Source organism: Lepeophtheirus salmonis, chromosome 2 (assembly GCF_016086655.4).
Source record: "Lepeophtheirus salmonis chromosome 2, UVic_Lsal_1.4, whole genome shotgun sequence".
In the NCBI taxonomy this organism is placed as follows: Eukaryota; Metazoa; Arthropoda; class Copepoda; order Siphonostomatoida; family Caligidae; genus Lepeophtheirus; species Lepeophtheirus salmonis.
Window position 1 is genome coordinate 17,035,580 of NC_052132.2, and position 25,180 is coordinate 17,060,759.

A 25,180-nucleotide genomic window follows, 5' to 3' on the forward strand; every position below is an offset into this window, starting at 1 on the left:
TTTAAGACAATGAAATCGGATTAAAACAGTTATTAGCGAGTTCGCATAATTATTAATCAATAAAATATTTATTGATAAACTACTAACTTTTGAAATTATGATAAAATATTACTATAATACTTGATGTTTGGTGTATATGAGCACACCGGTATAGTTTGTGACAGGGCCGGGGCCAGGCCCACCTGAAGATTTATTATATGAACATGTATATATTTATATACTTAGTATGAAAATAAATACCAATTTACGTGGGGAAAAAACTCAGAAAATTAAGATGGTAACCTTCACAATTTGGAAAATGTTATAGAGGAGAGGAGTTTATCTCTCATGACGTTTAATTAAATTATCTGCGAACAGCTATGAGATTAAACAAATAAAGATAAGCCCCACTAAGTCTTATGCCAAGGAGTTAAACTAAAGTCATAGAAAAACGACTTATTTTAAGGCTGAAACTTAAAGAGGATACTCATCTCGAAATCCCTTCCCCAAATGTTTCTTCATAAAATATTATATATCATACAATACTAAACACAAATTAATATTTGTTAATTATGAAGAAGCTCAATAAAATAAAATCAACATATATGGAAATTTTTTGGGGTGGGATTTCAACAGAATATTATTATATTAGCACCAGTATTTATATCTATAAATCTTAATATATGGTTTCAAAGTGTTAATTTAATCAAGCCAATTCCAACATATATATATATATATATAACGTACAAAACCAAATTTATCATATCACAAACAACCCTTCACCCTTGTACTCCCCCCACCCCCAATTCCTACTATTATGGGCGAGAAGAAGAGAGAACAAACAAGGACTTACACTCATAACTACCGAGCAAACTCCCATTCTGCCTCTTCGTCTTTCATGGGAATACCTACTAGTTATTACAATATACCAAGGTTTATAAAAATATTTTCAATTTGATGTATCGTACTGACTGCTGGGTAAGAAAGACAGATTTTGACAAAACACGTAACCACTCATAGACTAAGACGTCAATATTAAAAAAACGTGGTGGAAGCCAAACACCTATCGTACAAGCGTTATGGTATAACCTTGCATTCATTGTACAGCTTTGGCGGGGGGAACTCTGCTTGGATTGGTAACTGGAAAAAACCGCTCCGGCTTTCTCTGACATATTTTATTCACCTCCAATTATAACAGCTTTGGACTAGAATGGGGACTCGGTAGAGAGCAAACCCTCTGCCTAAAATCAAATTGGACTATGCATCACAATTTGCTTCAAAGTTATGATCGATTATGCATTTTTTACATTTTGTATTACCTTGCCTTATGAACTCTCAAAATTTAATGACCTCTTACTGTGACCATATACATATAATTTTTGAACCAAGTTTTATAAAAATCGACAAACAAACAGAACTTTGTTGCAGAGGTAAAAATAAAAACACAATTCAAGTTGCCAACAACAACAAAAACTAACAGGCTTCGGATTGCCCCCTTCCCCTAGTACAGGGGCGTCTGAGGATTTTTTTTTTTTTTGGGGGGGGGAGCTTGTTTTTTAGAATTTTTTTTGAAAAACGATTTAAAAATTTTCAAATGGTAAATGTTATTGGGTTTTCTTTTCAAAAATCCACAGCTATTTACAAAATTTTAAAAAATATGAAAGTTTTTAGAAAAAAAAATCAAAAATCCATAGTTATTCTTAATAAATTCAAGTTTGGGGAGAAAAAGATATCAAAATCCACAGCTCTTAACAAAACAATTTCTAAAATTTACATATATTCACAAAAAATTAAATTTTTGGAAAAAAAATTCAAAACCCGTAGCTCTTCTAAAAGAATTTCAAAAATCAACAGCAAAAATACATAGTTATTCTTCACAAATTTAAGTCTTTGGAAGATTAAAAATCAAAATCCACAGCTGTTAACAAAAAAATTCAAATATAATTTTTTTTTTAAATTTCAAAATCTACAGTTATTCACAAAAATTAATTTTTTGGAAAAAAATTTAAAAAATCCATAGCTTTTTAAAAAAAAAAAATTATATTTCTTTTATATCAAAAATCTACAGCTGTTCACAAAAAATTTCCATAATTAAATTTCAAATATAAATTTATAAAAAAAACGATCGCTAAATTTTTGCGAGACAAATCTATTTAATCCATAGCTATTTACAGCAAAATTATTTTTTTTGAAAGAAATTTCAAATATTAAAGTTAAATAAAATTTTATAGGAAAAATCCAAAGTTCCTTATTTGTGGGGGTGGGCTCCAGAGCCCTTCAGCCTACCCCCTGCAGACGCTCCTGCAATTTCAAGTTTTCTCTATGGGTGATTACATAAGCCTCACTTTTCTATAAATATAATTTATGTTGATTCTGCTCCGTCTTATACAATTATAAGCCATAAAAAAATGAACACGTAAGTGCACATTTTATATAATTTATCTCTTTTACATAAATCTTAAAACAATGAAATCTTAGTTTGTGTTTCTCCTACATACAATATATATATATAACTTGAAGCCTCGTCTTTTTGTAGAAACGTTATCGTGTTGAAATCGTTTTTAATCCAATAAATCCAGACATGTGATTACACATTCTATGATATCAATTCTCCTAAAGTTAAATTCAATGAGACGATCATAAAAAATTAGATTAATTTAAATTCCATCAATGTAGTTGAATGAGTGAACAAATGATTAGATGGCATGAATTATGGATAAAATGAATACCATTTCTAACAAATAAATGCTTGAGATTTATCAAATATTCCATGTATTAACATATACATCAAAACACATTTAAATATCCTCTAGAAATCTAATATGGGTATAAAAATTAGAGTATGTTTATTTGTAGATGTTTTATTCATCAGATGAATGCATAGCGGATTCGATTTGTATATTGATTTATAATAAATAAAAGAATATTATTTTTATTTATAAAGAATTCGTCCAACCATTTACATTTTTTTTTGTCTCGAGGTAAGTCATGTGAAGCAATTTAGTGAAGAGTGGAACATTTGGTTTTCTTCGATTTCTTAAACGAGTTGTGCTGTTATTAGTGTTGTATTAGTTTGTGGGACTTGATTGAACCCAATGATGAGTAGGGTACCAGTAAAATCATTTATTGTAAAAAAGTAAAAAAATTGAGGATTCAATACGATTTACATAGTTTGAACAATTTTTATGAATATTTATCGGTAGCTCCACGTCCTTTTCAAATGTAACATATTTTTGGCGGAAAAAAACACGTGATCTTGTTTTAATATCATCCGTATACTACACACAACAGCTTGTTACCAAAATTAACAAATTTAGATAAGTTAAATTTCTATCAAAAGTTTTTTTATAAATTTATATGATAAATCATTTTTTACGTCTCTAAAAGAATGATAAAAGTATATAAATGAAATATAGCGTTTTTGCTATATTTCAGAGCAGCTATTGATAACTACAAAAAATTTGCAAATATTTTTTTTATTAGATTACCAAAAAAGTGCAAATTTGAGTGACCTTAACCTTGATGACCTTTTTTTTTGTGTCTAATAATAAGTAATATGGTAATGAAAATTTATTAGGAGCTAATTTTACAAAAAAAAAATGACCACCAAGGTCATTTGAGGCCGATAACAAGGACGGGGTCAACAATAGACATATATATTTTTTTTGAGTTAATAAATAATTTTGCAATGTAGTACATTGTCTTTAATTTAATGATTTAATAACAAATCAAAAGTATTCATTTGCAATTCTTAATGTGTTTTTTTTTTCGAGTAATATACTATTTATACGAGTATTTACATGATGATTTCATATTAAAAATTTTATTTTATGAAAATAATATTTAAAAAAAAGCTTATATATATTTTTAATGTTTTCTTCTTTGAGTCAAGATACAATTTTCTATGGTCTGCAACTACAAATAGAATAAATTTCAGCTGTGATTCAAAAATATGTAAAATTTCAAAACCTTAGAGCCGTGGAGCTACCCCAAAATATCTATAAAAATTATTCCAAATTTGTCAATCGTATTTTTTTTATCAAATGGAACGTATTTGAACCCTCAATTTTTTACTTTTTCACAAAAAGGTATTTTACAGGAACGGAATCAATGAAACCAAAATTGTGCCTGATTGGCTGTTACAGTATTAAGAACAGAAACACTTTTCACAATTTTAGCGCCTGGCTCGCGTTTTTGCCTTGTTCGAAGAAAAACTGTTTAATAAAGAGTTTTTCTCTCTTTTTTGGCGTCCATCCAGCTCTCCAACAATAAATAGTCAAACAATTTCAACACTGTCCGCATAAATATTTTTGTACGAAATCTTATATTGCTAATTCATTCATGCATAAACCAATCACACTCTTATACAACGCAAGATACACATTACTCAAACCATATTATGGAAAAATAATGAATTTATTTTTAATACATCCATTGTTTGTATTTGTTTAAATAAACCTGAGTCAAACAGTCACAAACTCTCTGAGAAGTTTTTTAGACTGAATTCTTATTTTTTTTGACCGCCATCCAGCTTAAACCGATTGCACTTATACAACGCGAGATACACATTACTAAAGCAAACAAATAATTGACTTTATTAAATCTACTAATTATTTTTGATTTTAGAATCCCGGGTTTTTTTGTGTTTTTTTTTTTCATTTCATTAGAAACTAAAATGTTTGCTGAAACATATTAACCGTTTCTATTTACTCAAAATGTAACTATTTGTGATTAATTTTAAGAGTTAGGGAAGAGTGAACATACATTGGAGGAGACATGTTACACTGCCAATAACTTTAAAATGTAAAGTTATCTAATCCCCCTGTTCTTTTTCAATTGAATGTCTTCTTTTGTTTATCAAATCAACATAAAATTAAAATGTCATGTTTTATAATAGAAATGTTTCTCAACAAAAACTAATTTTATTTTATTAAATTTATTATATTTGATGATTTGTTCTGTAATTTCCAGTTATACTTTAATTATCAATCACAGTAAATAATAATAAAAAAGTATTATTAACTAGGCTCTATTTCTGTAAATATTTTATTTGCTTACCTTATATATGTAATTATAAGTATTTACTTTATGCTGTCAAAGTGTAAATATTTTTAAGTTGGCTAACACACGTTAGGGCAAAGAAAATAGGAAAATAGACTCGGCACTCGGGAGAACACAAAATCTTCCCCTAAAATCAAATTGAGTTATGTATCTGAATTTATCCAAAGTTATGGTCGACGTTGCATTTTTTAGGTTTTATGTTACCTGCACCTCTTAAAATTGAATAGCCTCTTACTCTGACCATATATAGCCTTTATACCTAGTTTAATCAAAATCGATCCGTAACTTTTGCCGTAATCCTGGTGACTAACAAATAAACAGGGGTAAAAACATAACCTCCGTTCAACTTTGTTTAAAGATTGATATGGTCAGAGTAAGAGGCTATTCAATTTTGAGAGGTGCAGGTAACATAAAATCTAGAAAATACAACGTCGACCATTACTTTGGATAAATTTTGAGAGGAAATGGTAAAGGGTCAAAGTAACGAAAAAAGTAATAAATGCATAGACCAATCAATGGGGCAAGTTGGTTAAAAAAATTGCCAACATTAGAATTGATGTTACAACTAAAGTAAAGTTATGTATGGTATGGTATCGGTAGCAATATTTGCATATTTTTCTTCTTTAATTTGTAAAAAAAATATAGGATCTCAATAACACTTCTGCAAGATGACTAATTTAACTAAAGTAAAATGTAATCCGACCAGCTCCTCTCTCCCCTCTATATGTCAAAAGTAATATTTATGTATATTTTAGATTAAAAATAAACTATTAATAAAACCACCAGATCAAAGTCTCTGTTGTATTGTTTGATAATTATTTTTTTTTCTCAAGTGTGTGGTTATGTCAGTTCCAAGAACGTTTTGCTCCAACCAAGTGATATCAATCGTTTTAAAGTCTTTATAAGGGAATCAAAATATACATTACTAACTTTCTACAGATAAATTATAATTATACATAAAATAAATTGAAATTAAGACCATTCGAATCTTGTAACTTGATCTACATTATACATAGATTCATAGTTTAATGTCATCCACAATTTAATTTTAAACCAGCTATCAAATCTTATTATTTTTAAGCATTCATAAAAACATTAGATTTATCATCTTAGGCCAAACTACTTCGAAGAAAAACTCTAGTAAATACAAATCAATATATTAATTGTATGTTTTATAATCAAGGACTGGCTTAATTGATTGATAATTAATTCTTATGACATTAAATTTTTTTCTTTTATACTACTTATGTGGTTTGAATAAGTTAGTTTTATAATTGTCATCATCCTTTTATTCTAGGAGCGTCTACTGGGGGTGGGCTGGAGGAGCTGTTGTTATTTTTTTCGTCATTCGGGCAAATTTTACATCAGAGAAAAAAATTTAGTATTTGAATTTTTTTTACAAAAAAATTTTATTTTTAGTGAGAGCTATAATTTTGGAATTTGTTTTGAAAAGTATTGTTTTTTTCAAAAAAAAAAATTATAAAAAATTTAATATTCGACATTTTATTTTTGAAATTGTTTTTTGAATAACTCATGATTTTGGAAAATTTGTAATTTTTCTCCAAACAATTTAATTTTTCAAGTTTTTTTAGAGAATTTTTTTTTTTTTTTTTTTAATCTAAAAACCAAGCCCCCTCCTAAACTTTATTCTGCGGATATACCTGTATTCTATTACTAGTTTCGGTACCTGACATTGCCCAGAGATTTTAGTTATAACAGACGAACATTGCTCTAATAATATAGGATATAACTCACACGTAACTACTCAATACTTAAATTTTCTCTCCTGAAGAATAAAGGTGTTTTTGCTTTTTCGAAAACAAATATGTATAGACCTATCCTCTATTAATTTTGTTTGTAAATCTGTAAAACAGAGTTTCCAAATCATAAATTCTCAAACTATACACCTACAGATTTTCATGTGCTCTTCGTAGTATTCCTCAAATCATTCCTAGTATGTCCAGTCCGGATATGTAAAGGAAGCAATTATTCTTAGCTGTGTTTCTCATTAATACAGGAATAAATAGACTTCATAGACGTATGTTATTTATGCTTTCATTTAATGGATTATTTTTCTGTATATTTAACTTAATTATAAGATAGTAGCAGTATTACCTAGCAATGCTTAAATTTATTAGGAGTCGTCAAACAGACAAACTTTGCTAATAAAAATAGAAAATAACTTCCCCAGAAATTTTCATTGTTAACCCCCCATTTTCATGAATACACTTACAAATTGTATCTCAATTCGTATATGTTCTCTCCTCAAGAATGAAAGAAGAAGAATAACTCCTTGAGAAAATAATAATAATATGATTATTAAGAGTACTTAAGTATCAAAACCTGCCTGAGACTTACCTGCACACGCTAGATGTTACATACAAAAAGCTAGTGAAATTTTAAAAATACGACTACAATATTATTTATAAGATAAAGCATATGTATATGATATATATCAGGGAGCAGTATATACAGTGCATCCTGTATACACGCTTGATGCTACATACAAAAAGCCTGGGAGATTTCATTACTACGTTACTATTTCTAGATCAAAAAAGATTAGTTTTAATTTCAACATACATATTATAGACAGACTAACTTTGCTTTATTAAAATAGATTAGTGTTATTTTGTATACAGTGCGTCGTCAGTAAGTATTTGTACTATCAGGGGCGTCCGGGGAATATATATATATATATTTTTATTTTTTTGGGGAGGGGGGCTTGTTTTGTGTAATTTTTTGAAATAAATTACAAATATTATATTTCAAATATTACATTTTTTGAAAAAAAAAATGAAAAATCCATAGCTATTTATAAAAAATTCAATCTTTTGGGAAATTTTCAAAAATCTACCGCTTTTCTGAAAAAAAGATTTTTAAGAAAAAGATTTCAAAAATCCACAGCTATTACACAAATTATTTTTTTTGAGAAAAATTTCAAAAATCCACAGCTATTCAAAAAAAATTTCAAAAATTAAATTTTAAATATTAAATTTTTTTGGAAAAAAATTCACTGTTGTTCACAAAAAATTAAAATCTAAAAAATTAAATTTCAAATAAAAAATTTTATGAAAAAAAGAATCGAATATTACATTTTTTGAGTTACATTTCAGAATTACAGTTTCTATTAAGAAATAATTTAAAATATTTAATTTAAAAAAAAAAAGTCAAATTGTTAAATTTTCTAGTAAAAAGAAAATATTTCCTCCGGGCGCCCCTGCCTATTGTAAGTGCGTTCAGTTTGAGAACCACTGTCCTAACAGAGTATTTTTGATTACTTTTTTTTAGAAAATATATCTATTACCCCCAAATTAACACAGACAGGGGTGATTCTTTCGCCCCCGTGAAACCGACCCTGGTATTAACAGCGTCATGCTTATTTGAAATAATTAATCAAGGGCTTAAATATTAATTTAAATGTTTAACACTCCTAATCATTTAAGCTTTAAATAAAGGGAGATTACATAAATAGGAGTCCTTATATAATAATAAGTATTAAGGTGGTTTTTTATATTTCCATGTTTTTAAATAAGCGCAGGGCATACTACGTAATGAACCTATGTATGTTATTTTTTCCTTTCTTTCTTCGGTTTTACGAGGGAAGGATGATTATCAATATCGTCATTTAACAAGTCGGAATGGAGTTTTTTTCTTCTTCTGAATGTACGCACAGCTATAATATCAAACTTTTCACCAGGAAATCCTTGAAAAGGAAGAAAAAGTGAATAGAAGTGCGTAAAGGAACATGAAATAATGGTAGATATATTTACTAACTTCTTTAAGAGGAAAGTGAAAATAAAATACATCGTTTAATTGTTTGATATTCTGAAAATAAATGCATCATCGTTCGAGAGGAAGAGGAGCTTAACGCCTCTATGGTTGTAGGTACATTGTACTATATACCGGGTGCACACGCTATTTATGCCACTACTTTGGCGTATTTTTGCGCCAGTAGGAAAAAATGTAATGAATTGACGAATTCGTTGTCCCACATATTCGTAAAGTACACAGATCCTCCATGGAATCTGCACCGGGAGCGACAAAATAACAATTGCTCTACCTCTGGGACTCAGTGAGACGTTCATTCGTAAGGTTAAGAGGGAATTTGAGGCCTCTATAGGTGATTTTGAGGCAACAGCAATGCCACACCTAAAAAAATAGTGTCAAATGGTTCCAAGACCATTTTGGCGATTTCATCCCGCCGAACTTTTGGCTTCCAAACTCACCGGATCTGAATCAAATGCATTTCTTTGTGTGGTGATCGATCGAAAAACATACCAGCAGAACCCCCTCCTACACCAAAGATGAACTTATTAGTCGGATTAAGAATTAATTCTAGGATTTGATAAGGGATCAAGTGCCAAATGCCTGATCGCGCTTGCGTCTTTCATATAGAGACTGCAATGGAGGCTGGATGTGATTTTATTATACATAAGATAACATAATCCATCACTGGTTTCAGATTCTAGTTTTTTTTTGCTTTTTTGAGAACTGGTTAGAGATATAAAATTGTGTCGGCACAGATAACTGGCACACCCTGTATAGCTAAGTACGTATACATGGTCTATATTAAAAAAAAAGACATGACACTCGATTATCATTACTTAATGATGAGAATATATTATATATATATGTGTATACATAGGTTGGTACTCCGTAGTACAACATACATATACTTATATAATATAATTATACAATATTACCATGAATGATTGTCACCATTCTTTTGTTAACCAGGCAAAACGACCGGTATAGACAGGAAGGTATGATATTTAATAAAGATATTATTACGGTCTGAGTGTTTAGAGGCAAAAACAGTATCACCATAATATGAATGCCATTTTTAATTGTAAAAAATTATAAAAAATGAAATCCATGTAGAAGAAGATGTTGGTAGAAGTGAGTTACTTTGTATGTGTTCTATTGAGTCCAAAGCTATCGCACAAATCCCTTTCAAAAAGAGATGTAACAAATTGTATGAGTACGTGTTGTTCGGTAAATCGGTACCAGGGTACTATAATGATACCGGGAACCTGACTCAATTAAAATGGTAGTATACTCAATTGATATTTGAGCTTCTACTTAGAGTGCCACTATCTCATACATAAATTGCCCTGCCAATGACGTAATCCCTCAACTGTCTGAGAATCCCTTAAACAAGTTCGTACCTTAATAAAAGCAAGAATGAATGTTGTCTTTTATAAATTAAAGGCCCTCCAATTTTTTCCATCATCATAAGCAAAAACCCTAGGAACGCCTACATGGAACGATATGACTGGTCGTTAGACCGTGTTAGACCAAATAATTAAGAAACGACACAAAACTAACTATAATCACAAGGGAGCCTTCTGTACCAATTATGTTTTCAATGCTAGCAGTATTTATCATCTTATTATATCAGATAAATCATTCATGGTTACTCCAACCAGTCCCCCAATAGCAAAATAAGCAATAGCTCTTAACGGTATTTTTGCAATAAATATTTAGTCAATGTATCCATATTTCAGTACCGGCCCCGTCCCGAGAATATCAGGACAACACAAGTACATATGCGGCGTACTTCCCTTTCAGGAAAATATAAATGTACTCACCATTCCATGGAATAACAATGTATTTACACATCCCCCCCCCCTATGTATATGCATGCATACCTTAGTTAAAAGTTTGTATATCTCCTCACAGCATGGCAACAACAGCAACAATAATAAAAACAAGACTTACGAAGAGGATGTTACGGCAATGCATTGAAAAACACAGTGCACTCAAATAAGAAACAGGTTAGGATTATGTTTGTACCTGTCATGGTAATAATCATATAACCACATATTATTATATTGTGAGACACTTTGTTCTTTAAATTGGCAAGGAGTAGGTGCCTTCTTCTGACTAAAAAAAATTAATTGAGAATAACCGGTTTCTGCTTTTCATAGGAAGGGTCTGATGATTGTGGTCTAAGTCCTCACTCTGCTGTTTTGCCATAATACTCATTGAAAATTTCACTTTAATATTATATGACGACTGTTGATATTATTATTTCAATGCAAAGTTGTAAAAATTGTTGAAGTCCTCGTGAGCATACATTCTTTTAAATCTATTATTTGCTAACCTGCAAGGTATGAGTGTCTATTTAATTATTTCTCACGAAATTTTTAGTCACAAATAGCATTTTTATCCAATCTCAACCTCGACAGTCAAAGAGGAAAGGAACAATTGGAAAAAAAACATACAGGGGTGTTAGCAGGATTTTATTTTGTGGTGGCCTTAGTTTTTGCAATTTTTTTTTCTTTTTTTTGAAATAAATAACCAAAGATTAATATTTGTGAAAAAAATCAAATATTAAATTTTTCGGAAAAAAAATTCAAATTTTATATTTCCCCCTCATTTTCCCTCCCTCCTATTTTATTATTATTATTAAGAAGTTTAGCTTTTAAACTATAGAGTGTCAAAGTCACAAATTTTCAGAGACTTTAGAATATTTTTTTTTTTAAATTGAATATTTGAACTTTTTTGTGAGGAGCTGTTGTGGCCTTTTGCTTTATTTTTTCTGTACAACTGTAGATTTTGAAATTATTTGTGAATAACTGTGGATTTTTGAATCTTTTTTCCAAAAAATTTAATTTTTGAAAATTTTTATGAATTGCAAAGGATTTTTGAAAAAAATATTTCAAAAACCAAGAACCCGTCGAAATATAATCACCATAGAACATTTTCTCTGACATGTTAAATTCCATAGTATATATTGTTTTTAAGATCCATAACCATGCCTTCATTTATAATTATGACAAAAAAATCAAACAAGCATTGTAACTGAATATAAGAACGCAATCCCTACAAATAATTGATATGGGTTAAAGAAAAAACAACAATAAGAAAAGGACAATATCAATCACAGCTTTTTTCATTATTTTTTTTTCTTTTTCCATACAATTACCCAAAAGTCCGAATTAACAAAAAAGAGAATGGCAGCTAAGAATTCAGAAGCTATCTTAAAAAAAGGCTAAATTTCAATCAAAATCTTCTGACTTGTAGACTTGCCTTGTCTTTTTTATATGTTTTTAATGTTTATTTTGATTAAAGTACTAATAAAATACCACTTCTATAATAAATATATGGCCTCATTTTTATTATTTTGATGATTTTTCCTTCTAAAATACTTTTAAAAACTCTTTATTTTGTAGCAAAACACTTTAAGAGAGACATACCATATAGAATAAACAAAGACCCATATTGGAAACGCGTGAGCCCAGTGTCTTGTCCTGCTTGCAGAAGTCATTGGTTCTCGTTTCGCTACTTGAATTAAAGCTTTAGTAAGTAAATATGTTATGTCAGTGGTTGTAGTTACCATAAAGGCCCATAAGGACTAGTCATAGTCCTGACAAATCCAACCGGCAAGAGAACAGTCTTCTTTTCTTTCTTTTTTAATACCGATCCAACATTAATTATGGACGATTGCTCTCATATTTTCCCTTTTTCATATGCTGTAGTTGACAATATTAGCAAGTGACACATTTGTTAGTTATTTTTGGAAAAATTTGGAGTTCTATTTTTAAAAAAAAAAGAGGGGAAAAAAAGAGATACAAGATTGAGAGAAAAAAAACCTAAGAATAGATTGAATTCAATTTCTTTCATATTCTTTTTATTTTTTATTTCTTAAAGACTTTTGACTTGATCAAATAATTAATTTAACTAATGATGAGAATGTTAGTAGAAAAGAAATGCATTTTACAAGGTATCAGACTATACCTTTATGCAGGGGTGTCTAAAAGTCTTACACCTCCATGTTTAGACGTGTAAGATTTTTGGCCAAAACTTGCAATCTAATTAGTTGTAGTTGAATCGGTCCTTAGGAATGTCGTTCCTTGGAATTTTTCCTAAAAATGATGATTATTTATTAAGCCATATAACACAGGGGTGGAAAAGTAATGGATTTCACACATAGATGGCGTTTTTTTTTTAAATTGACTTTGTTTTCAGTTTGTACCAACTTACAAAATACAGTTGTTAAAATTTCTGGATAATCTGTTCTTTAGTTTGTGAGCTGTTGTGCTAAATGTGTCACAATTTCGTGTTATAATTTGACACTTCTTTTTGATGGGGGAAAATACTGCTTAAACTAAGCAGTGATAGCTTGAAATGTGCTTGAACATCATTCACCTCCACTACAACAGAACGAAATCGCTCGAACCACCGTTGTACAATACGAACCGAAAGAGTATTGACCCCGTATATATTGCAAATTTCCTTGGTAGCTTTGGAGGCCTAATCCATTTTTTGTGCAATAAATATATAAAATATAGTGAGTTACTTCCTTTGAGACCTCCATCTTTGACGCACGATAATTCACGACTGAATCAGTCAAGCGTAATACTGTCATAAAAGTAATTGTAGTATACACAAACGTGTGTTTCTGGGGGACCACTTGTTCCTATGGTTTTGGCACCGTTAGGCAATTTTGGTGAATGGCTCGAACTTCTCATAACTATGATGCTTGCAGCTAGATCATATTTTACTGAACTAGTGGATAAACCAGGCAGTTATATAGAATAAGACATAATATATCGACTAATATTTAGTTATTTCTCCGTTGCAGTTATTTATGACTGGAAATGGGATTTATGTAAGAGTGCGATGATAAAACCGGAGCAAAAACATATCGTATTATTGTATTAAGGTCCTTTTTAATATCGGCTGTATGATTTTGGTTAAACAAAATGAATTACTTCTTTAATAGGCGAACCTTACAATTAAAATAACATTAGTGAAGGTAAATATAATAATTATATTGAAATTCCTATATATATAGGTTATTATGCATTTTGAAATGAATATACACCAAAGATATAAAGAAAGGATTAATATTTTAGAGGGAGTTGTTAATACGACACGACTAATTAAATAATGAACACAAAATAAAAAAGAGTATACATGTCATCCGTTTTTTCTTTACACAGATCCCTTCTTTATTTATGACCCTTTACCCTGGGATCCACATATCACAATATAAGTAAAAAATATAAAGTACTTTGAAACTTAAAATAACTCAAAATACTGAAGGTACTAAATGAATCATGCCATTTCATTAAAACAAGGTAGAAAATATATATACATAGGTATAAAAGCATTATTTTTGTCAATGTGTAATTCCTATTTTTTTTTTTTTTCTTAATAAATGAAATGAATAAAAATAAGTATATCTTATAATTAATTATGTTTTGTTTTTATATAGAAATATGATCATTTGCCAAGCTATCCAGGAGTTGAACTTATTCTTGGATTCTGTCCAACATCACTCATTTATATACATACATATATATGCACAAATGTACTATGTTGAATTATGCCTGCATTATGATTACCACCAAAGTTCGAGAAAGGTTATTAGGTTTAGTTTGATCCAACATATATTGTTATTTTTAACTCATGAAGGTCAAGATTGAGAGTTAATAACGATGCAAAATAATTTTGTATTGAAAAAAAGAACAAGTACAGGTATATATGTTTATACAATACAAATATGCATAATTGGTGTTGTGTTGGTCCGTATTTAGGGCTGAAGACTATTTCTTCAAACAGTACTTACCAGGGGTGTCCACAGGGGTGGACTGAAGAGGCTGTAACCCCTCCTCCCAAATTGAGAAATGTTTACGTATTCCTAGATAATTTAATATTTAAAATTTAATTCCATTTTTCCATTTTTTTTTCAAAAAATTTAATTCTCTCTTAATAGCTACGTATTTGCAAAAATTTAACTTTTGAAATTTGTTCCAAAAAATTTAATTTTTGAAATTTGTTCCAAAAAATTTAATTTAGAAATTTGTTCAAAAAAGTTTAATTTTTTTGTGAGTAGCCGTGGATTTTTAATTTTTTTTCGGAAAAAAAAAAAATTTTGAGAATAACTATGGATTTTTGGAATTTTTTTCCAAGAAATTTAATTTTTTGTGAGTATTTGTATATTTTTCAAAAATATTAATATTAGAAATTAAATTTTTGAAATTGTTTTTTAAAAAATTTATTTTTTGTCAAGAGCAGAAATTTTTTGAAATTTTTCTCAAAATTAAATATTTAAAATTTACTTTTTGAATTTTTTTGTGAACAGCTGTGGATCTTGAAATTTTTTTTGATAAAATTTAATTTTATGGGAATAGCTGAAATTAGATTTTTGAAATGTTTTTCCAAAAGAAAATTAATTTTTTGATTTTTTTTAAATTCCAAAAACCAATATATGTATATATATATAATCTTGCTGGCTGTTCTTATACTGACAGACCGAAGGACCCGTCCAAAGGACGGATAGGATCCGTAAGACTGGATTGGACTGAACTAAATAAATAAGTACTGACACTACACTATACATCATGAATTGGATCAGTCAAAATAAATGCTTCAAAATATGTACAGGTGTACACTAGAGTGAAGCTGGTTCTCAAGGACGTATGACGCTTATCCTTTTTTTGATACTGGGTATCGAACTAATGAACATATCTGTGCAATTTCATTGAAATATTTTTTGTCATATTTACCTTATGCATGAAGACCATTAATTTTTGGAAAAAGTGATCAAAACCAATAAAAATAACTTTTTTCATGTCTTGAAAATGATTTTTTTTTTTCTCTTTTTATATAAAATAACTATTTTTTACATTAAAAAAAAGTTTATTACTTCACAACCCGTATGCAGTTTGTTTTTACTTCACACAAGACAAGAGCAAGTTCTATAAATTTTTCTCAAAATTGAGTGTCAATTACATTTGTCTTCAACGAATTATTATCAATTTCTATCAACATTGTTTTTCTTATTGACCCATTGGATGCCTCGCAAATTGCACTTAACAACTCCCTATTGCTATAAATTAAATCTATATTTATTGTCTCTAGACTCAAATTACTCAATAGTCCGGCATTTTAAGTACCCACTCCAGAGCCCTGCTTAAATCAAATAAAAGTTCTACAGTGTGTCCCTGCGAATCGTGAACGAGTTTTCTCAGACTCAATTTTATAAAGATTCTTAATCAGTAATTGTATTAAGACAAGGAGACTTTATATAATGATTTAACTTTATTTAAGCAATTTAATCTCAAAGTGTCCGCCCTTGGCCACCACCATAGTCTCGATCCTACGCCTTGAAGTTCTTCTTCGCGTATTCGTCCGACATCTCAGGACACTCCTTAGACCACGGCAGCCTTTAGAGCATCTATATCGACATGAGATGTTGCACAGGCCTTCTTCTCAATGGTACCCTATATCATATAGCTGGAAGGTTGCAGTTTTGTGAGGATGGAGGTCACATTGACCAGGGCCAGAAACTTTCCAATTTGACCATTTCTTTTTTGGTTTGTGTCTTCTAGGCTTCATACCAGACTCTTGTTGTCCTTCTTCAGCTTTTTAATCCTGGTAACGAGACCCTTGGAGGAAGGGAATGATGCGGAACATCTCATCATAATTTATTCCTGTGTCAAGAAGCGCTGAAACCCAATTGAGTTTGGCCTCCAAATCAGTTGTATTTGGTCTGACGACGAAATTGTTTCATTTATTGCTTTAGCAGTTAATATTACGGGGGGGAAAATAGGTATATGGGAGTTTCTCGGTTTCTTGATTTTGGTTCAAGACTGTTTTTATGTTGATGAATCACAGATACACTATTTCATGGGCGGATTTTGATTTTTTATCTTAAATAGACATCTAATACCAAAAATTATTATACATTTAAATAACTCATAAAAGTGATTTGTATAGTGTTTGTCACATTTATTATGAATAAGTTGGGACATACGGCTCACCCTTATGAACATATAACATACACTCCTGCACAATGTGTGCCTCTTGTAAGTAACAATGAGGGTGTTGAAATTCCTTGAGTCCTGACCTTGCCTTAAAAGTACAGTTACAATAAGAATAATTTTCTTAAATGCATCTTATACATAGTTCTAAGACTACTCGTAGATTGATCAATTGATTATATTCTTAATGGAATGTTGCCTCTACAGTTAAATTCTATTCTTGGTCTACTACATAACAAGAATTTTTTTTATTATTATGATACTACAAGAGTTGTTATCGTTATTCAAAGTTGGTGTAGAAATCAGTCACTCCAAGAACCATCATATTTAAGTCAATAATCATGGGGAGATTATTTTTTTGATCCAATGTTCTTAAAAAATAATATACTTTGTCTCAAATTGGATAAAAGAAAATAAATCCCAAAAATATATTTACTAATAAATTGAAGTACTCAAAAGCTGATGTTAAGAGTGGCTACCAGATGTATCGGACATGTACACGTATACGTGTATATGTATATATTGCGTACAAGTTATAACTAGTAAAACTAAATTGTAGAAGTTGTAATCAGGCTTGCGGAGTCGGTACATAAAATGCCCGACTACAACTCCAACCCCAGTATTTTGAATGTAAACAACTTCTACTCCAACACAAATTATTATTTTTTAATAATATATATTTCATAGCCTCTATAAGTACAGTTGAGTCATTTGAGTGTAAAAACTATAAATATAGATCCAATTTATAGCCATAAGTTGTTATTCGTTATATGTAGTAAATAATTGTGCCAGGTATAAAGAAAATATTTGGAATATAAGATATTAAACAATCTTTATCAATATTATCCAATCTATTGATTAATTAATAAGTTTCTGAACAGGATTTATGCACATGTAACCGATGACCAACACTACACACAAGATCTCACTGTAATGTTTTACTTTTCTCTGATGTTATTTACTATTCACAAGACTAAGTAATGAACTAGCATGCCCAGAGGCTATGGCTCTATCAAACATAGTAATTTAGACTTTAGAGATGTTCGGGAATTATGGTTGTATAGACCATAAAGCACGTTTGAAATGTGTAAAGTAAACTTATTAATAGTACTTAATACCTATATTTTATAACCATTTTGAAAAAAAAAAAAAAATTACGAACACATGTAACCCTTAGATTATACATAAGTTTTATTTACACATATTATATAATAAAAGCCAGAGTTTTTAGTATTTACAAAATTTTGACTCCAACTCCTCAACTCAAGTTGTAATTTCTTCGTCTTAAAATGAATTATTTAATTACAATATGGATCATTCTAATTACCAACTATTACTTGATACTATCCTTTCATTTTGATCTATTCAGATGATATGGTCATTATATATTTATGAGCTATATAATGATTGCAGGCAATTGAACTTTATAATGTTGGACCGAGTACTTTTATTTTAGTAATTTTGTATTAAAATAGTAAAAAATTAGATCATTAATAGTAATACAAGGACTGAAAACTCCCGGGTTTTACACATAGATGTCGCTATTTTTATTTTATTTTATTTACCTCATTTTCAATAGGTAGCTCCCTTTAACAGACAGCTATCAAATTTCCTGGCAATATGTTCCTTAGTTTGTAAGTTATTGTTCTATGTTTGAGGCTACTTTTGTTATTTTCAAAACAATTGAACAAAAAACATTTTAATATTGTTTTTAGTGTGTTCTAATTTATTTTAGGACTTAACTCCAAAAAGCAAATAATAATTTAAAAAAACTAATTTTGAACAAAAAAAAGTGTTTTCTTTGATAAGCCAGGACTTTTTGTGGGGATGTGTTATGTATGTAATATTAGCTTCTACTAGTTGATTCAAGGAAGTGTCCGTAAGAACAACTACTCTCCCGATATCATATATATGTACAAAGGTGAAAATCCAGCGTATAATGGTCATGTTAAAAAAAAAACCGAAATCAACATGGTAACCCTAACAATTTGAAGAATGTTTTTGAGGGGAGAAAGAATAATGATCATGACGTTTCATTAGATCAGCTACAATCAGCTGTAACAAGAGAGGAAGGAAAAAAGGGTATTTGTTAGAATTACTCCGATTTTAATCCCAAGTTCTACATCTAAGTCCAAAAAGGAGTTATAATTATAACTACGCAACAAATCCTCAGGGTTACACACCGTCTTTTATGAGCGCACACAAACGTTAAATGAGGTGTTGAATATAATTTAATATATTTAGAAAATGATGTTCACTACTCAGGAATTAAATAATAATGACAACTGTTAAGGAAAATAAAATTCGTTCTTTATATCACCAATTACAAATTAACGGGCCAGCTAAAAAACACACTGGATTTACATGTGTATATGTATACACGTATAGGCGTACACGCACGATAGATTCAGTAACTCTCCCTTAGAAGTGTTGGACTTCGGTATGAAAATGTTAGACCGGTCTAAGAATGTTATAATGACCTAACTTATTCAAGCTCATTTAAAAAGTTCGATCTGGATGGGTCTCAAAAAAAAATCAAATAATAATAATAATAAAAAGTCCGATCCAGACTCCAAAAATCGGTACACGGTTTAAAAACGATTAAATTTTGTTTTACAGTCTGAGATTGGGGTCTGACACAAAATCTCAGTCTAGAATGGTCTAGAGAAAAAATCAATTAAGACCAAATGAAAAGAAAAGTCTTCCACCGAGTCTCAACACTTGCTACCCAGTTATCAAGGGTTGAGTCAACTTATAAGCCCTCGTGTGCGTAATTTAGGCAAACACATTAATATTCAGAAAAATAATTTAAGTATAATTTTTAAATGACTGTAAATAAATGTAATTGATGGAGAAAAAAAAGTAATTCCAAAAAATCCTAGTCCAAATATTCTGACAAAATTAATGTTACACCCCTAAAAATTATTATCTCCGACGCCTATGATCATAAATTTGTAGATATAAGCATTTGGGACATGTGAAATAAATATACGCTCGATTCTGCCATGTATATACTGTAATCCACTCGACCGTTTAAAGCTGGTGCTCATTTGGCCAGCATTTGTGAAAAGGAGACAACAAGATATAATTAAGGCAACGCCAGGGCACACATATCTTTGATGGCGCGCCAGAAGCTCCGGGTACTCGGATGAGAAGTTCTTATGCATCCACCTTATATTTTGTACCTGGTATCATGTGACTACCACCTGTTACTTTCTATAGCCAATCCACTTGTGGGTACAACTTTTGCCTCAATTTATGCCTCTGAAAATTGGACATTATGAAGTTGGATACTTGTTGCCAAGAAGTTTTCAAACAGATTTGGGCATACACACAAATCACAAATCAGTTGATTGTAACACTTTTTATAAAGCATTGAAATATAGAGAAAAATACGAAATTACTTTTTCTCCAACCTATTATTAAAAATATAGGAATTGTACCAGAGGTGGGGATTTGGCCTCAAGACTTGAGACTAGACCTGGATTTGAGTCCATATTTTGAAGACTTGCAATTCGACTTGATCACACAGTCAAAGACTGAAGACTTGACTCAGACTCGACAGCTAAGATCCTTACGACTCGACTCGAACTCAAAAGCTATTTTATACTAAACTCAAGGAAATCCCCAAATACTAGGGACTATATATTTTAATCATGAAATGAGCTCTAATTAAATCTGAGGACTCAAATTGGGTTCGATAAAAATGTATAAGTACGCGAACTAGACTCCATAAAAATATTGAAGGACTTGAGATAAAAGGCTTGCAGTCTAAGGACTTTTTCCCACCTCTGAATTCTGCATATAGCCCAAGGCCTTTAGAATGAAACTTGATTCAATTTTCTTTCCAGAAAATTCAATCAAGTTTCCCAATTTAATTCTAATGTTCCTATTATTTATTCAAGTAAAATCATAATTTGTTTTATTAAGAATAAAATTGTTTAGTGAAAAAATCCAATTTAAGTTAAGACGATGATTATTTCGAAGGAATGCTTCTAACATACAAATTTGATATAAGTAATTATTATTAGGGACCTTTCATAATAACAACGTTAGGGTATTCCCCCCTCCAGACCAGATATTACTCAACATTTCATGTTTGCAAATACATATATCTTTATTGCGTAATACCTAATACGTGTTCTTTAAAAATATTTGTACATAATATATATATTTATATAAAAAGTTTGATACCTTTTAGCAGATAATATTTATATTTGTATACTTAAAAAGAAAATACAAGAAAAAAATTATTTTAAATTCATGCAAATCTCTTCGTACAGCTATCCAGTGATTTTTCGTATTGATATCCGTTTTATAAAAGTGCTCTAAGGTTTAGACACACAGGGTAATGACTATTAAAAACATATTCTATTGATAATAACAAATGTCAATGATTACCTGTGCGTATACTTGAGGCCTACATAAAATAGGGATGGGCTATGAGGGCTCAATTCTGTTTGTATTTGTTGTTCCATTCTCCCCCCCCCTTCCCCCCTCCTCCAATAACCAACTGAAAAGTTGTGCAATTTTGCAATTTGATTCTCACAGCTACCTAATTATAAGGAATGTTGTTTATAGTATCTTTTATTAACATGAGAAGCAAAATTTCGTCAATCCTTTTTTTTCCTCGTGCATTAAAAAAAATATATACATATATATATTTAATGATACATAATTATTTTATGGGGTTTCGGTATGTAAATCCGTAACTCGTCATTGACTATTATAATTAGAAATGTTTTTGTTCGTAAAGCACAAGGAGAAGGCGGAAGAAAGACATATGCCACGTCCTTATCTGCGAAGTATCACGCAACCTTTCCTTCAAAAGAAACAGAAAAAAGACCCAAAATCATTTGCTTATTAGCCAAATAAATCAATCATACCATATTTATACCTTATATACTTGTAGATTATTACTGTCATATTGTTTCTTCACCATTTTTCAGATAAATTACATATTACTCCATCCGCTGATGTCTGATCCGTCTGTTTTTGGTGTTAAAACTTTTCCCGGGTCATAGGCTTCAGTTATTGTTAACACTTGTAGCGATAGCATCATTTTAAGTCCCACGAAAAGTCATTATATTCAATGAGAGAGATCGTAGGTACGCTGCCATTCAGATTATGCTTAGTGATCATATAAAATTAAGCAATGCTAACATCTCTAGCCTTCTGTCAATGCCAGTTAGAACGGTCAGAAGTCTCAGGAAGCAGCTGGAGGAGTCATCGGACCCGATGGACGTTGTTCACAGGAAGAAGAAGGAGGAGAAGAGCACCAGGATTGTCCGGGACGTCACCTTCATCAACAAGGTCAGGGACATCATCAACAAGAACCCCCAGTGTTCCATGAGAACCATGGCGAGGGACCTGGGCATGGCCGAGTGGACTGTGAGGGCTTGTGTGAAGGAGGACTTAAGGTGCAAGTCCTAAAGGCGTCAGACAGCCCAACTTCTGACTGAAAAGACTCAAGGGTTGCGGCTACTCAAAAGCTTCAGGCCGAACATGCTCTGGTTCTTCTCTGATGAGAAGAATTTTGTTCAGGATCAAATCCACAACTCCCACAACCATCGCTGGATTGCCGTGAACAACAGAGACGTCATGAAGACTAAGTTTCTGCCCATTGTCATTGTCTTTGGGGTCGTGTCAAGTGAGAGTCATGTCATACCGCACCACATCTTCGAGACAGGCCTCAGGATGAACACAGACATCATGGCCGTGGAGGTGGCAGCAGGAATCGGCTACGGCCCAAAAAGCTAAGCAAACGCAAGAATGGCAGATCCAAAATGCCTGTTCTCGGTTTCGTAGCCACATTGAGCAGGTTTTGGCTGCAGACCGCGGCTACATTAAATATATAGCTGCTTTATATCCTAATAAAGATATTCGTTTTTATTTTATCAATAAATATTATAAAATAAGCTTGTATTTGTCATCTTTAAAATGCGGCAAATTTTGTCCACGCACCCTCTAATATATGATTAAAATAGTAGTTATTACATTATTTCTATGGAGAAATAGCCAAAATTTCATCATAGAAATAATTATATGGCCATTCTATATATCAAAGGTCGGCAACCTATGGCACGGGGAGGCATTTTCACTGGCACGTACAAATTTGAAGATATTCTAGTAGTTTTTGTGTTTTTGTTTTTTGTTTTTTTCAATTATTGTTAATAATGGGACACTCATTATTAGAAATGTTGAAATTGGCACTCCATGTCTTAAAAGTTGCGTATCCTTGATATACTATATATAAACGACGAGGGATCAACAAGAAATGGTATTCCTGTTCTTTTGGAAACGGAGCATATGTATAGAATAACTTATTACTTTGAGTATTTATGAAAAAGAATAAATTATGAAATAGCCATGACGTATCAAGGGAGAAAAGGGAATCGATAGCTGCAACAAAATTCATTGGGTATTTTTCTGCTAGCGAAGTAACACCGTGATGCAACACCTTAATGAAGACACTTATAAATATCAGCTGCCGGTTTTATTATTTTGGAGGAAGAAAAAAAAATTACTGATATAAAGAAGAGAAACTTTTACATTTAACACATGGTCCACAGGCCACATTGTGCACCGATTAATGTTTCAGTGCGGCACACTACTTCCTCACTTCAAGTTGTATATTTTGAAATATTATTGCTCTGGGGAAAAAACTTATGAGAAAACAAATACATTTTTTTTAAAGAATTTCTTTTCTAAAAAAGGTCATTCGATCAAGTTATGTAGCAGATGAATTTTTTTTTAAATTTTCAAAAAAAAAACCTACGGATACCCTTGAACAGGGTTGCCAGATTGACCTTTTCAAAGCAATTTGCCTATGAAAAATTAGATTTGTCCTAAATTTGTATTTTATAGTTTTGTTTTATAAATCTATTTTTCATGAAATTTAATTTAATTGGTTTTGTAGCACATAAAATATTTCAAGTGGCAATGCGGCCCATTATATTATAGGGTTGGACATCTCGTACCTATATCATATTAACCATTTGCAAAGTCTCATCACGCCCAATGCAACATGAGAGGCCATGACACTCCCACTTTTTTAGAACTCGCAATTGTCATGTAGGAGCCCAAAAACGTGTATATTTTAAATTTTGGTTATTGTTAGAGTGGCCCTTTACTTTCAAAAATGATGTAGGAATCCCGCTCATTCTATACAAACAAATGAAATCACAAAGCATTCAAAAAAGAAAAAAAAAGTAACAATATCCTGTAATTGTATGTAGTTGGAATATTTGAAACTATTATCTGATTCAGAGTAAATAACAAACATAGTTACATAAAACTAAGTAGGTCAACTAAAGCAATCAAAGTATGAGGGTGGAGGTAAATAAAATCACATACACGAAACATTACAAATGAATTGGGTCTTAAGATTTGGTCAAATAATCTCCTTTATTTGAGATTATATTATATTTTTATTATATATTTTATTTTTCAATCATATTTCGATCGTACAAAGATTATAAAGATGATTAAAGAGTATTTTCTAAATGTTTTAATAATAAAAAAAGTGCCCTACAAGCCCTGTATTTGCTTCTTATATTCAATGATCATTGGTAAAATTACCCATTCGCAGAAAATTCCCATCAACAGAAAATTGATGGAAATTATACAACATATATCCAAAGTTACCCAAGGGCACACCCTTATAGGCCTAACAGTTCAAGAAGTTCAGGTTCTTGAACCCCTATAAAGTCGAACCGAGGCCGCAATATATTCCTTATCGGTCTCGGTTCTTGTTGTTTTGTTTCTATATAGAATATATAAAGAAAATATAATATATATCATAAAAATAAATTAGTTTTTATAAATAAGTTAATTTTCAGAGTTTTTGTGTGTAATTGCAGTGTTTTCCAATGAGTTTTTTACGACGCCAGGGTGATACAGTTGTATCTGAGTTTCAAAATGCTAAGTGCTTCTTAAGTATATGAAAAAGGGGTATATGGGACAAGACTGTATGAATTAAAGACGGAAGTATCCGATACTAAGCTTATCGGAGGCCTACAATATGATAATAAGCCTGGATTTCCCAAGCTTTACAATTCAAAGGCCATGGACTAAATTTTTTGTAGCTGGAACCCAATTATACGAAACATGTTTACTATGTATGTGTACACTCACAGCAATCCTCTTATTTTTCCATCTTCATGCGCCCCATCCCCTCTCCAGAGACCCCCTCACGGCTCCAAAACTATTGTCTTAAGCAACCTTAGTTTTCGAGGGCCCTGCTGGAAATTGGGGCACTATGCACTAATGCCTAATAGGTAATTACATCCCTGTTTGTATATAATAACATTTCCTTCGCCAGAACTTTCTTGCGACACCCCCTTTTTTTTAATTGCATGTTA

At 30.8% G+C, this 25,180-nt stretch overlaps 1 long non-coding RNA gene across 1 annotated transcript; it reads left to right on the forward strand.

Annotated features, from left to right (window-relative positions):
• Nucleotides 1-10,500: 10,500 nt before the first annotated feature.
• On the forward strand, nt 10,501-13,781 carry LOC139904770 (uncharacterized). Its single transcript, XR_011778953.1, has 3 exons — nt 10,501-11,109; nt 12,219-12,347; nt 13,631-13,781. It is a non-coding gene; the product is annotated as an uncharacterized lncRNA (long non-coding RNA).
• Nucleotides 13,782-25,180: the final 11,399 nt, after the last annotated feature.